General features: G+C 38.1%; 1 long non-coding RNA gene across 1 annotated transcript; it reads left to right on the top strand.

Annotated features, from left to right (window-relative positions):
* The first annotated feature begins 407 nt into the window (after positions 1 to 407).
* On the top strand, positions 408 to 1,921 carry LOC132156533 (uncharacterized). Its single transcript, XR_009437457.1, has 3 exons — positions 408 to 593; positions 677 to 803; positions 909 to 1,921. It is a non-coding gene; the product is annotated as an uncharacterized LOC132156533 (long non-coding RNA).
* Positions 1,922 to 13,588: the final 11,667 nt, after the last annotated feature.

The following is a 13,588-nucleotide window of genomic DNA, read 5'->3' on the forward strand; positions in this document are numbered from 1 at the left end:
TGGCGTCATGTGGTCCACTCCTTCTAGTGCATCAGAGTAAGATTTGGTTTAAATAAAAAGAATATCTTGAAGATGACAAGATCCTGCCCAGATGTGAGTACACAGTAAGATGCTTGTAAACGCTTTAAATCATAGACTTAGTCACTTTGGACCCGAAGAGACATAAATCATATGTAACCAAGGAGCAAGTTTTGCAAGCACACCAAAGACAAGGTTTACCAAGCTCCAAGTGGAAAGAACATTAGAAAGAGTGATGTTGTTTATGTACACTGTGAGCCGGTGTGTGCAAATGAATTGAGATTCTGTCGCCGGCGAGTTTCTCATCTGACCAGAGGGGTGATTGTTGCTATTTTCTTTTCTATAAAGCACTAGTGTGAAGGGGAACGTATGCATGTAAATGAATCTGTTAAGATGGATATTCCGCTTGGCTTTACCGCTCGGACTACTATAGCATTATGTTTCTGTCCACAAATGTTCCTCATTTTCTTGGCAGCGAGCGAGGAAACAATGTGCTTGACTGCTTCAGAGGAGGTGGGGGAGAAGGAAAAAAGAAAGTACATAACTCTGCTGCGACCGTTGCGGTGTTGTTATAGGTAATTGCAATTTCGCGGCTTTAGAAAAATACAATCACTGTAATTGCAAAATTAAAAAATAGCCATATTTTAATTGCTTCCAGGCCACTGGAGATGGAGTGATATTTCAGCTGCCTCCGTCTCGACACACAAAGTGCTAGACATATGTTGAGGTGTTGTAATTCTGCCACCTAGCCTGACTTCAGCTGAACCCTAATTCAACCAAACCATGTTAGGAGTGTTCATGGAAACTGCCACTTTGCATGCTCAATTGCATCTTTACCATGTTTCTGTGTTTGAGACAAATTTGCTGATAACTCTTATCTGATTCTTCAGTGGAGGCCTAGAAGCGCAAGGATGCTTTTTTGTGTTGCTGGAGGAGCAGCTTGACATGATGCATTTGGTCTGAATGCAAGAAATATAATGCTGTAAGTCAGGGCTTGCCAGTCCTGTTCCTGAAGATCTACCTTCCTGCAAAGTTCAGCTCCAAACCTAATTAAACCTTCAGGAACACTTTATGATTTTGTGTTGAAACTAGGAACAAGATTTGGAAACAAGACACCTGAAGTTAATTTCTTAAGCTGGTTGAGGATGATCTTAGGTGGTTAAAGATGAGTGACCAATGATGGAAAAATGCCCTAAACCCATCACAATCTGGGAGACCAGCAAACCAGCTTAGACTGTTTTTTTACAGCAGGTTTTGAGCTATGCAGATTTTCTGTTTGCAAATGTAATTTGGGAGTACTGATATTTGAAACTTGTGACAAAAATTCCAGTCTTGACGTCAACAAATTTTTATAATGCTGAATAATTCAAATATAAACACACATTTCTTTTAGAAAAAAAACATCAAATGGAGGGAATGAGAAGAAAAGTGAGATATTGAAGTATAACGTTGCCTGGCTACTGTTCAGAAGACGTCCGCTGCAACAGCTTGGCCATGTAATAACATGCATCAACGATATTTAAAACAACGACGCTGCTACCGCTGCTGATGAGCTCTCTTGTCCTCACATGTTTACATCAGCCAGAATGTTCCCGCTCATTTCGGCCTCATGATTCATGAGAGGAACCGACACATTTTTCATGGAGTCCTCTGAGTTCATATAAACGCTGTGGATGTTTGGAGAGCGCCGGTGGAAGAGGTCTTCCTAAGATCCTTTAAATCCAGGGAATTAGGAATACTTGCAGCTGACACTGTGGAATCTCACACTTTATATGTTGTAGTCAGAGATTACTTTGGCCTTTGTAAGCAGAAGTCATATTTGTATGAGCAAACAAGCTTTTAAAAATGTGATTTAGCAACATTCTCAACTGTTGTTAAAGCAATACTGACTATAAGAGTTAAAGTTGTTTTGCTCATATTAAAAAGTTGGTTTGATTTATATATGAACCATGTAAAAAAGAAAAAGAAAATGACAACCTAATGCAGAGAAAGCCCTTGGCTTTTCTAGAAGATCTAAATGGGATTTATGTCTCTGCTAAACTGCAGACAGGAAGTGTAAGTCCAAGTTAGACAGTTGTATGTACTGTAGTCTTAAGACACAATTGACAACCCCCATCAAAGTGTCTCCAAAAAGTGAAAATAATACCTGCGGTCTAAGATTGTCGGAACAAAATCAGCCTTCCTCTGTAAACTGAAGAGAGAGAGTGACAGTGACGGACTCCGATCATGACTGACTCACATCTGAAACACATTTGGCAGATCTGAGATCCTATAAAACTGTAAGAGTTCAGCTATTAAGCAATCACTCCTTAGTGATGCTCTGTGGAAATGTATCTCCCCTACCAGGCAAAGCTGAGAGACAGCAGCCACATGTACAGCTCCTGTTTAGCTACGGGTTTGCATTTGTTTACTGTAAAATTTAGCAAACTGGGAAATACATAAAATATATGTATAATTTATTACATTTCACGATGCGTATACATATGCATGCATGTATGTCTTTGCGTCAAATTTATTAAAAAGTCATTTATTATGTTTATTTAGTTTTTTCACATTTTGTTTCTTTAGATTTTCTAGATTGTGTTTAATTCTTATATTGGTTGTATTATTTTAGTGCTTCCAAAGTCAGTCCATGATATCAAAAAAAAAATTTTTTTTAATGGAATGTTGCATTATTAAAAATGATTTGTCTGTGCACACAGAATATAATTTGAATTTGCTGAGAATTAACATCTAAGATGTTGTCTGATAAGATGTAGATGAGTTTATTTCTTCATTGGAACAGATTTGGAGAAACTTGCTCACCATTGGATCCTCTTTAGTGAATGCGTGCCGTCAAAATGAGAGTCCAAACAGCTGATAAAACATCACAAAAATCCAAAAGTAATTAATATTACTCCAGTCCATCCATTAATGTCTTGTGAAGCAAGAAGCTGCATGTTTACAATAAATGAAATCTATCAAAATGTTTTTAATGTCAAAACCTTTCAGCTAAAAAAGTCCTCTATTCATATTAATGCTTTCTCTACTGAAAGTCATCTTGTCTGAATCAGTCGAGAAATATGCAGAGATCAAGCACCACTTTCAATCAAAACAGTTCAGAATGGTTCTAAGAGGAAGAAGCATTATTATGGATAATGGGCCAGAAGCAGTAGTTTAAAGTAAAAACATCATAATGAAGACTTAATGATGGATTTGTTTCTTACAAACATGCAAGTTTTTGCTTCACAAGTCATTAGTTGATTAATTGGAGTCATGTGAATAACTTGGATTATAGTGGTGGGTTTTTTTTTAATCAGCTGTTTGAACTCATTCGGATGGCACCCATTCACAGCAGAGGATCTATTGGTGAGCAAGTGATGTAATGCTAGATGTCTAGTCCAGAGAAGCGACTGTTCTTCAGGTCAAGCTGCCCTGTGGTTTGGAAGGCATGTATTAGTTTTTAATGTGAACGTTAGCGTTTGATGAGCCACTGTCTCATGGTTTGGTGCCCATGTCAAACTCATTCTTGTGATCCTGGGTGCATGTGTCTTGACTGGTTTACTCCAGATTCTGGTCTGTCCTTTTCACTTTCCGTGTGGGAACATGATCCTTAATTAGAAGCAGCAGGCGTTAAACTCATGCTCAGACGCTAGCAAAAACATTGCTAATCTTAGCTGGAACTTTAGATGTTAAGGACTGGGTTTGGAACGCACTGGCGGTTTTTATCTTTCATTGGCCACTCTTCTCACATCATGTTGGTGTAAACTGTTCTCAAGAGTGAGGTAAATCATTCAGCCAAACACAGTCATACACAAGCGTCTGTTCAAGGTTGTCATATCTGAACAATGCTCTTCAAAATAAATCCCTAAATAAATAAGTAAAAGTAATGATTGCTTGCTGCTTGAAGGCAAGGATTCTGTAAACACTAGGATTTTGGAAACCCCCTTCCCTCAGCAGAGACGTTAACAGCTCACCGCCATTTTCATTTTTTTTCTCTCTTTTTGAAACAATAGATATGGCAAGGTTGTTCAGAATTAAAAAACTGACTGCTTTTAATAAATCATTTAGAATTTTAATTGGAAATTGGAGTAAAAGGAAGAGGAATTTACTGAATTGTAATTAAAAAATGACTGTCTATCATCCCTGTAAGGCCTATAAACCTAGTTTAGAAAAATAAGAAATAATTTTTTTGAAGTTGCTTTTATTTTGGTTCTTTTCTACATTCTAGTTCAAACTGGCCATCCAGTTTATTCCATTTAAATTAGATTTAATACGTTTTCAGAATTGAAAGCCATTCTCAGTTTACTTGTTAGATAGATAGATAGATAGATAGATAGATAGATAGATAGATAGATAGATAGATAGATAGATAGATAGATAGATAGATAGATAGATAGATAGATAGGTAGGTAGGTAGGTAGGTAGGTAGGTAGGTAGGTAGGTAGAAAATGAGAGAACCAGATTGGGATGTAGGAGAGAGTATGTTTATGTAGGAGTGCACTCTGATGTGTTTTGGTTAGGGCTCTTAGGGAGCCTGACAGTCTCAAACCATCTTTTCTTCCATAAGTCAAACTAAGACAAGCTGGTGTTTATGTAAAGCATTTATTCCACCTGTTCACCATTTCACAACTGAGAACAATTAAAACTACAGAGGGAAACAAACTCTGCAAACACATGTGGACATCAGCAAAAGTGCAACAGGCGCATGAATAAGAGGCTTCCAAAAACAAAATAGTCTTCTTTACAAGAAGTTATATTTACTCTAAAAACAAAAAGTCAACAAATATTTTGGTGGATGGTGAACTTGCAGGGCCTTACTCAAAACGCTGAACAAATTATGATCAACTGGAAACAGCTGGTTGCCACGACATCTACGCAGAACCGGCCACATCCAGATATTTCCGTTCATTTCCCTGCGCACAACACACTGCAGGCAATTAAAACAGCCGATCTGAGCGAGGAAAATACGAACACACTGCGAAAACAACACATCCATCATCTCTAATAGAGCTCGTTACACATACCAAGACCACAACCTTCACAAAAGCAAGAGAACTTGTCATATATTTAACATTCATATAGGGAAACTATAACGCATATTCCTGTTGAAACTGTTTTTTTTGAGACCAGCTGAGACCATTAGAGATAGACAGGCCTAAGCAGGATAATAATTAGTAATTTCTGAGTTTTTATGTTAAAATTGTTAAATTCTCTTAGAAACTTAAAAAATGAACTTAGTTATTAATTTTTACACCACTTCAAGAATGTTTACTCGTCTTTCTGTCATTCTAAACATGTACGTCTTTCCTTTTTCTATGAAAACACAATAAATGGTTTCAATAAAAATCAAAAGAGTCCAGTGACTTTCGTTGAATGAATAAAAACAAATGTCTTCTTTTGTGTTTAGCAGATTATGCATAATCAAAAATCTTTATAATTCAGCATTTATTTGCTGCAAAAGAGAATGGTATCCACATTTCGTTGGTGAGTCAAAAAGTAAAATGTCTCTGTTGTGAATTTTTTCGAAAATGTGATGACGGCTCCTGATTCAGCGGAGTTGATTAAAGGGAATAGTGGAGTTTTTGAATTTGACGGCAGCACGTCTGGGGGCCACATGCCGTGAGCACGTAACTTTTTCGACTCATCACTGTCTTTTGTGTTCTTCTGTTCCACTCTGAACTCCCCAAAATTTCCCTCTCTTTTCATATAGCTGCCCATCGGCAAGCACTCGCCCTACTTCAAAGATCTTCTGTGTATGTTTTCTTAATCCTTGCTCTCCATGGAACCGTTGTTTTCTCTGCCGTTGCAGCCGGGGGTGTTCGGGGGGTTGGTATGGGCTCTGGCAGCTGTGGGCCTCTTAGAGTGCCACTCTGCCTCAGGCACCTTGTGGCCTGCTGCCACGCCAGCTTCATGTGGGCCGACTCCGACGAAGGGAAGCTGAATAAACACAAACTCTGTGTTTTAAGAGTTGGCTTTGCTATTTCAATGGGGAAAAAAGTGGCTGTCGTGTAGCAAAAGCAGGTGAGTAAATGAACTAGGACAAAATGACTTCCTGCTCCCAAAGGGAAGTTGCATGGGGCACAGAGGTCAACAGGGTCAGCGCTGTGTTTGTGGATATTATCTGCCGGGAGGCTCATGCTCCTGCATGGACCTCAGTGCGTGCTGATTTCTTGCAGCCTTTCGTGAACATGAACTTGAACTAGTATGTATCTTAACTGAAGTGCTCCTTTTTCTTATGAAATCCCTGATTGATAGCCTAGAAGTTACGCCTGGTGAGAATGGCTAATAGCCTGACTCCAGCATTGAAGCTCTGGGGATGTATTTTTTGTGGGTGATTTTTGAAGCTGACAGCCAGTTAGCTAAGGTCATCAAGTAACTTGGATCATAATTAATGAGTTAGCACAGGTGTGTTTTAACGGGTACTTTGCCATGTTCCCAGAACATCATGCTTGGTGAACCATACACTGCTTATTTCAGCCATTCAGTTGTTAAGTATGTTGTTTTTTTTTTTTTTTTTTTTTGTAAAGGTGTAGTCATGTTAAAGTGAAATGTCATTTCTTCTCCAGTAGTAGCAACAAGTGGAACTGCAATTTATTTATTTATTTTTTTGTCTGAGAGGCCCAAATGGGCAATGTTTATTTTCTTCCCCAATAGCTTTTATTTTTTTGCGATTTTGTGCTTGTGGCACAAAAATTACAGATCTGTCGATCTGGTCTATGTAAATAAATTTTTATGTTATTTCTTTAGTTCAAAAATAAATAAATAAAATTGAGTGTAAAATGAAATTTTTTTTTAATACATTTTATATTTAAACATTTGAAAACTACATGTCAAATCTTTCTTATGTAAAGGAAGAGTACATTCGCAGTGTGACTTAACTTGGTTTAAGTTCACTTTTGCGTTTGTATCATTTTGTGCAGATGCAAGTTGTAATATTCTGTGAATGTTGTGTAAATATCTGATTTTATACAGTTCTGTGAGTTCCTGTAATAGCAGAATGCTTCAGTTTTACAAAAAATGTTATTGCATTGATAGTATCTAGCATTATTTTATTTTTTTATCACATTTTTGTCAGCAGTATGCTTTACATTTTCATCTGATTTACAGTATTGTTGATGATCTAAACACTTTAAAAAATATATTTACACAGTCATTTTCATGATGTGATTATCTAAAATTAGTGCATTAAAGTCCTTACTGTTGATTCTGGTCATGTGACACTTGCTTTGAACCCCCCGCTATGCCAGCCTTTGAATGGATAAAAATAAGTAAGCAAATAAAGAAATGCTTTTCACATCTGCTGATCTGGAGCAGCAGACAAGTCGGTTGCATCCTCTGAAGTCTCAGTAGGTGGAATCCTTGTGATCGGCAAGAAAACAGCACAAGCAGTGTAGCAGTATGAGGCTGTGTGTGGCAGCTGAACCCCGTCTCCTGGGAATCTGGAGAGTCGCACACACATACCCACGCCACATGTGTCTGTCCTCTTAGGCAGCTGTGTTTTCAAAAGCTGTGGCCCCTGATGGGCATATGAAGTGTCCCCTGGTTCAACAGGGGCTTCGGCACAGTTTCACACGTCGTTCAAAAAAGTCAAGTGGAAGATGAGAAGCTCTCAGTGAAATTCATAATCTCTCCGGGGGTTGTGCACCATTCAGAATTGAACTGTGAATGCCTTTTAAATTTTTATTTAATTCCTGAATTTCAGTCGAGTTTAAATTGAGTTAGCAAACAGGATGCATTATTAGAGTTCAAATTTGAATGTATGGAAGTAGAATTAAAATGAGTTGAAATGTAAAGAAATTTAAACTAGAAAATTTAAATGTACCAAGACATGCTTTCTTATTAACAATTGACAATCCTTAAAAGATGGTTGGATGGATGGAGAGATAGATAGGTTCACACTAAAATTGCTAGTAAATTTCACAGTTGCAACAAACTGCAAATTATAGAATTAAATGTTGAAGCAGAGAGACTAAAGTATTATTTTTTCGTGAAACATATATTGTTTCATTTCTGTAGATCTACGGATGGATGAACTGATAAGATTGAAGACTTTGAATTCTGTTAAAAATAACCCTAATTTTGTCCTATTAGCACTGAAGACATTTGGAATTGAACTAAGCCAGCCATTTAAACTAAACTAGCTCATCTGAATGCCAAAAGGAGGGCAAATCGCCACCCCTTACCTAAACAATTACACCATCTTAATAAATCTGCTGTCTGGATGAGCTCCAGCACCTGGTATCCACTAAACAGAAGCGTGCGGCACATTCCATCCAAAAAGTTTCGTTCTCTTTCAATCCCACTCTTTCTCTCCATTTCTCTTTTTCGTTTTTCCCCCTTTCTCCCTCTCAATGGTATTTCAGGCTTCTGGTTGTGGGGGTAATGCTTCTTTAATGAGTATCTCTTTTTAATGCGTTCCCCTGCATCAGTGGCTCAGTGGAGGCTTGTGGCTGGTGCCGTGTGAATGAGCACGTTAATGTAGCATGTAATGGATCCCGAGAGAGCCTGGCATCAACTGGTGGAATGTTGGGATGGGAATCGCTCCCAGTGTCGTGGCCGAAAGTGAGGAACACGTCTTACAAGGTGGTACATGACCAATGGAAGTTGGCCCAGAGTGCCATGCTGCACGCTGACCGCACTCACTCCGAACGCGCTGTATGTCTTGGCACAGAAGCTTCGGTGTTCTCACCATTTTCACATGACGAGATCAAAGTTTCCACAGAAGTTCTTTGCACATGAAGCTGAGTGGGATTTCGGCACATACTTCACCTTCAATCCTTTGGAATTCCCAAATATCTATAGAGGAAATCAGGCTGCCAGCAGTTATTTATGCATAGAGAAAGCTGGATGTGTGGAGTCCCCTGCACCCTGTTAGTCAAGCTTAACTACGTAGTGGTGCATTTACAATGGTATAATGTCTAACAGTGCTATAAATCTACTCCCTGCCATTTCATGTCATTATCATCAATCAAATGTCCACGCAAAATGTATAGTTGAGCTGTTCACCCCAGCTTTGCCTCTTTTTTTGGTTTTGTGGAAAGCTGTAAAACCAAACTGATGTAAGAGCACAGTGGGCCGCATTGCTCCAGGGAAAAACACTTGTCCTTTCCAACCACCAGCTGAGGGCATCCTTTCCCATAGTTTGAGAACCCGTCAATTACTGAGAATCACTGTATCCTCTGGGAATAACGTTCTCATGGTGTAATGAAACCAGTTTAGAAAAACAAAATCTCAGGAACAGAGTATTGACAATAACAGTAGTAATTTTGTTCATTCATGTTGTATTCAGTAGATTTAAAACATGAATTCTTCAAAGGCTTTATTGCTGTGTTTGTGGTCTTCATGAAACAGACATGAGCACTGGATGAGAAGAGCTTTTTTTTTTTTTAAACAGAATTCTGTTAAACAGTATGGCAAGTGCTGTACATGCAAAAGCTTTCAATGTCAAAATATGTTTTCCCTTTTTGCTGATCTGGAGCTGAGTTGTTTTTTTGTTTTTTGTATGTGACTGCTGGGTTAGGTCTCAGTTCTACTTTTAGAAATGGTACATCCTTAGTTGCCAGGTAATACTGTACTGCAATTTAAATGACTGTTATCTATTTTATATTTATATTGTAAAATGTAATTCAATCCTGTGATGGCAAAGCTGAACTTTCAGCGGTCATTACTCCAGTCTTCAGGGTTTCATTACCTCTCATTATATTTTCAGGATTCTTTGATGATAAAGAAAGTTCAAAAGAACAGAATTTATTTAAATTAGAAATATTTTGTAACATTCTAGGCCAAAATGTTTGCACTGTCCCTTCTTCACTTGACTTTACTTTACTTTTCAGTATTGCAAAGTAAGCAGAACTGCAGAGTAAACCAAGAAAGTAGCTTTTAACAAATTGGAATAGACAAAAGAAAAATTTAACAAGTAAAGAATAACTTGAGATGGTAATATAATGAGCGTAAATTTAGTAATTGAGACAGACAAAGCCTCTCGTAATCTGGCAGACAGACACATAATGTTCCCCTAATGGGATGGGGACATTTTCATCCGGTAAATGATCAGATGTGTTGTTTATCAGTGTCATGTTGCGGTAAAAGCTCTCCCGGATTGTGTATTTTGTGCATTCTGTCAGAAAGTGCAGCTGTCTGGATTTTGCTTTGATCGCAGTAGTGAAACTGGACACAACCATTCCTTCCGAAGCCGCCACGTTGTTCTTTGTCAGACCGTTTCTATAGCAATGTTGTGTCCACTCAGTCTTAGTTAGTTGTTTATCTTTCACTATGTACACAGTGTAGTGTCTTTTTAGGGTCAGACAGCATTGTATTTTGTGCTTGTGCTTTGTTGTTGTGTGTGAGTGCTGATTGGGTTTAATTAGTCTGACAGTATTGTTCTGGTCTAGAGGATCAGTTTGATGGGGGTTATTAGAAGAGTTGTTGAGATGTTTATCTCGGTTTTTCTCAATCTCTTCTCTCTCTTTAAATAACTATGTATTCCTCACTGTAAGTTGGGGAGTCGTGGCCTAATGGTTATTCGAGTCGGACTCCCAATCGAAAGGTTGTGAGTTCGAGTCCCGGGCCGGCAGGAATTGTGGGTGGGGGGAGTGCATGTACAGTTCTCTCTCCACCTTCAATACCACGGCTTAGGTGCCCTTGAGCAAGGCATCGAATCCCCAACTGCTCCCCGGGCGCCGCAGCATAATATGGCTGCCCACTGCTCCGGGTGTGTGCTCACAGTGTGTGTGTGTGTTCACTGCTCTGTGTGTGTGCATTTCGGATGGGTTAAATGCAGAGCACAAATTCTGAGAATGGATCACCATACTTGGCTGAATGTCACGTCACTGTCACTTTCACTTTCACTTACAGTGTTGAGAGGGAGATTTAAGAAAACAGCCTGGCTTTCTGAGGGCTCCAGAACGAATATCAATAGAAAGAACATATACCTTCATCTTTTCCTCCTCATCTCCCCCTGCTCTGGAGAGATGAACAGGGCAGCGTGCGATCGGCTTACCTGAGAGAGATGGATGAGGTGACGAGGGAGTGGAGGGAGGCAGCCGAGAAAGAGGAGTAGAGACGACCTCCCAGGAGAGAGACGGATGGAGAGATTTGGACTGAAGGATGATGGTGGAGGAGGGGCCCACTTACACCTCTCTTAAGTGCGATGATTACGTTAAAACACCATCGGGCTTGCTAAAGTTTCACATCATCAGCTTGACAAGATCAGAGAAATGTGAATCGCGGCATGCTCATCTGTCAGTTGTTGGATGTTTTCAGGAGACAATCCCCCTCTACCGCAAAGACGCACCTTTATTTTCCTCCGTCGTAAATGATCAGTGGTGGACGAAGTACACAAATCCAGTACTTGAGTAAAAGTACAGATACGTATAATAAAATATTACTCCAGTAAGAGTAAAAGTACTCCTTTTTCAATTTTACTCAAGTGAAAGTACAAAAGTACTTGATTTTTTATGTACTTAAGTAAAAAAGTACTGAAATTTTATATAGGTTACTTAATACATTTTTATATTCGCACATATTTTTAATAATCCTACTGCTCAAAATACCTGGGATTTTTTCCAAAATAACCACCATATGGAGTCAAGATATATTTTTGTTGTTGATATGGACTACGCTGATGATAGTGATGTTAACTGTGAAAGCTTACACTGTGATGTACATGAGAGAAAACAGAGATGACCATCTGATTTTCACCAGTAAGAACAAAGTATTTTAAAGTTTGTTGTTTTACAGAACATCACAGTTAGGACTATATATGACATGATAATAAGTCCTGAAGTTAGGAAGAACATTTTAAAGGAAAACATAATTATATTTTCATAATGATGAAAATATAATTACTTTTTATATAATTACCACTTTTTATATCACGGAAATTCATCCCCCACACTTTTTCGGTCAAGTGTGTTCGCACAGAGGTTTTCAAGAGTTGGTGTGAATAAATATAGATTTAAACCCAAAGAGACGGGATAGTCTGCACATGATTTGATATTTTATTCGGACCCAGAATACAGCGAGATGAACATCACAGAGCGCTAAACTCTCCTGCAGTGTTTGTTTCATTCATACTCGAAGCCGGAGGGCGCTCTCGCGCAGAAAGTCATATCAGGAAATTCCTAATATGGGCAAAAGCGTCCAGCTATCGCTGTATGAAAACAGTTTTTACACAGAAAAAAAAGGCCAGAAACTTTTGGAAACACGAAGACATTAAACATATGATTGCAACAATATATGGTTTTTCAAGTCATCTTCAGCAGGTGATAAATAAAGTATGAACAATGCAGTGCTAATTGACCATTTTGTAGTATATAAACAAATCATTATTATTTGTTATTGTCCAGCAGTTATAAATTTCTAAGCCAATTAAAAGTTAGAAATTTGAGAAAAATTTAAGTTGCCTATTGTATCCACTACCAGTCAACAGTTTTTGAACAGTATGCTTGTTAATATTTTTTAAAGAAGTCTCTTCTGTTCACCAAGTCTGCATTTATTTGATCCAAAGTACAGCAAAACAGAAAAATTGTAAAATATTTTTACTAACCTATTTATATTAACTGGTTTTTATTTGGATATATTTCAAGATGTAATTTGCTGAAATTTCAAAGTTGAATTTTAAGCATCAATACTCCAGTCAGACAATCCTTCAGAAATAATAAAAAAATAAGGTTTCTTTGATGAATAGAAAGTTCAGAAGAACAGCATTTATTTTGAAATAGAAATCTGGAATAATCTGAAATAGAAAATTATGTCTTTATCATCACTTTTGATCAATTTAAAGTGAAGTGACGTGACAGCCAAGTATGGTGACCCATACTCAGAATTCGTGCACTGTATTTAACCCATCCAAAGTGCACACACACAGCAGTGAACACACACACACCGAGAACACACACCTGGAGCAGTGGGCATCATTTATGCTGCGGCGCCTGGGGAGCAGTTGGGGGTTTGGTGTCTTGCTCAAGGGCACCTTAGTCATGGTGTTGGCGGCCTGAGACTCGAACCCACAAAAGAGTCCATGCTAAGTAGAAGTGTTCATTTCTATATTTTATTTTCCAAAAAACAAAAATTATATTGACTGTAAGCTTTTGAATGATATAGTGTACAATGTTGCAAAAGCTTTTTATTTCTCATAAATGCTAGTTTTTGGATCCTTATATTCAGAACAGCTGCAATCCATAGACAGCAGGCTGCAATCGGATCATTCTAATTCGTAAACGAATCGTTTGGTGCGATTTGCGATCCGATTTAAGTTTACTTTGAAAAGACTCAGTTCGTTCATGATGAATCAAACACCTCTTCTGCGTGTCGGAGCACGTGATATATTATAGGCACATTAGGCAGTAACGATATGTTTTATGGAATGTAGTGAAGTAAAAATACGATTTTATGCTTTGGAATGTAGTGAAGTAAAAGTAAAAGTTACTCAAAATAAAACTACTCCAGTAAAGTACAGATACTTGAAAAATGTACTTAAGTACAGTAACGAAGTAAAGCTACTCCGTTACTGTCCACCACTGTAAATGATAAATGAAGAAAATATTTCCTGTTAACCTATGATTAAATGCTCAAGGAGACGGATCTC

The sequence above is a fragment of the Carassius carassius genome, chromosome 14 (genome assembly GCF_963082965.1).
Source record: "Carassius carassius chromosome 14, fCarCar2.1, whole genome shotgun sequence".
Taxonomy (NCBI): Eukaryota; Metazoa; Chordata; class Actinopteri; order Cypriniformes; family Cyprinidae; genus Carassius; species Carassius carassius.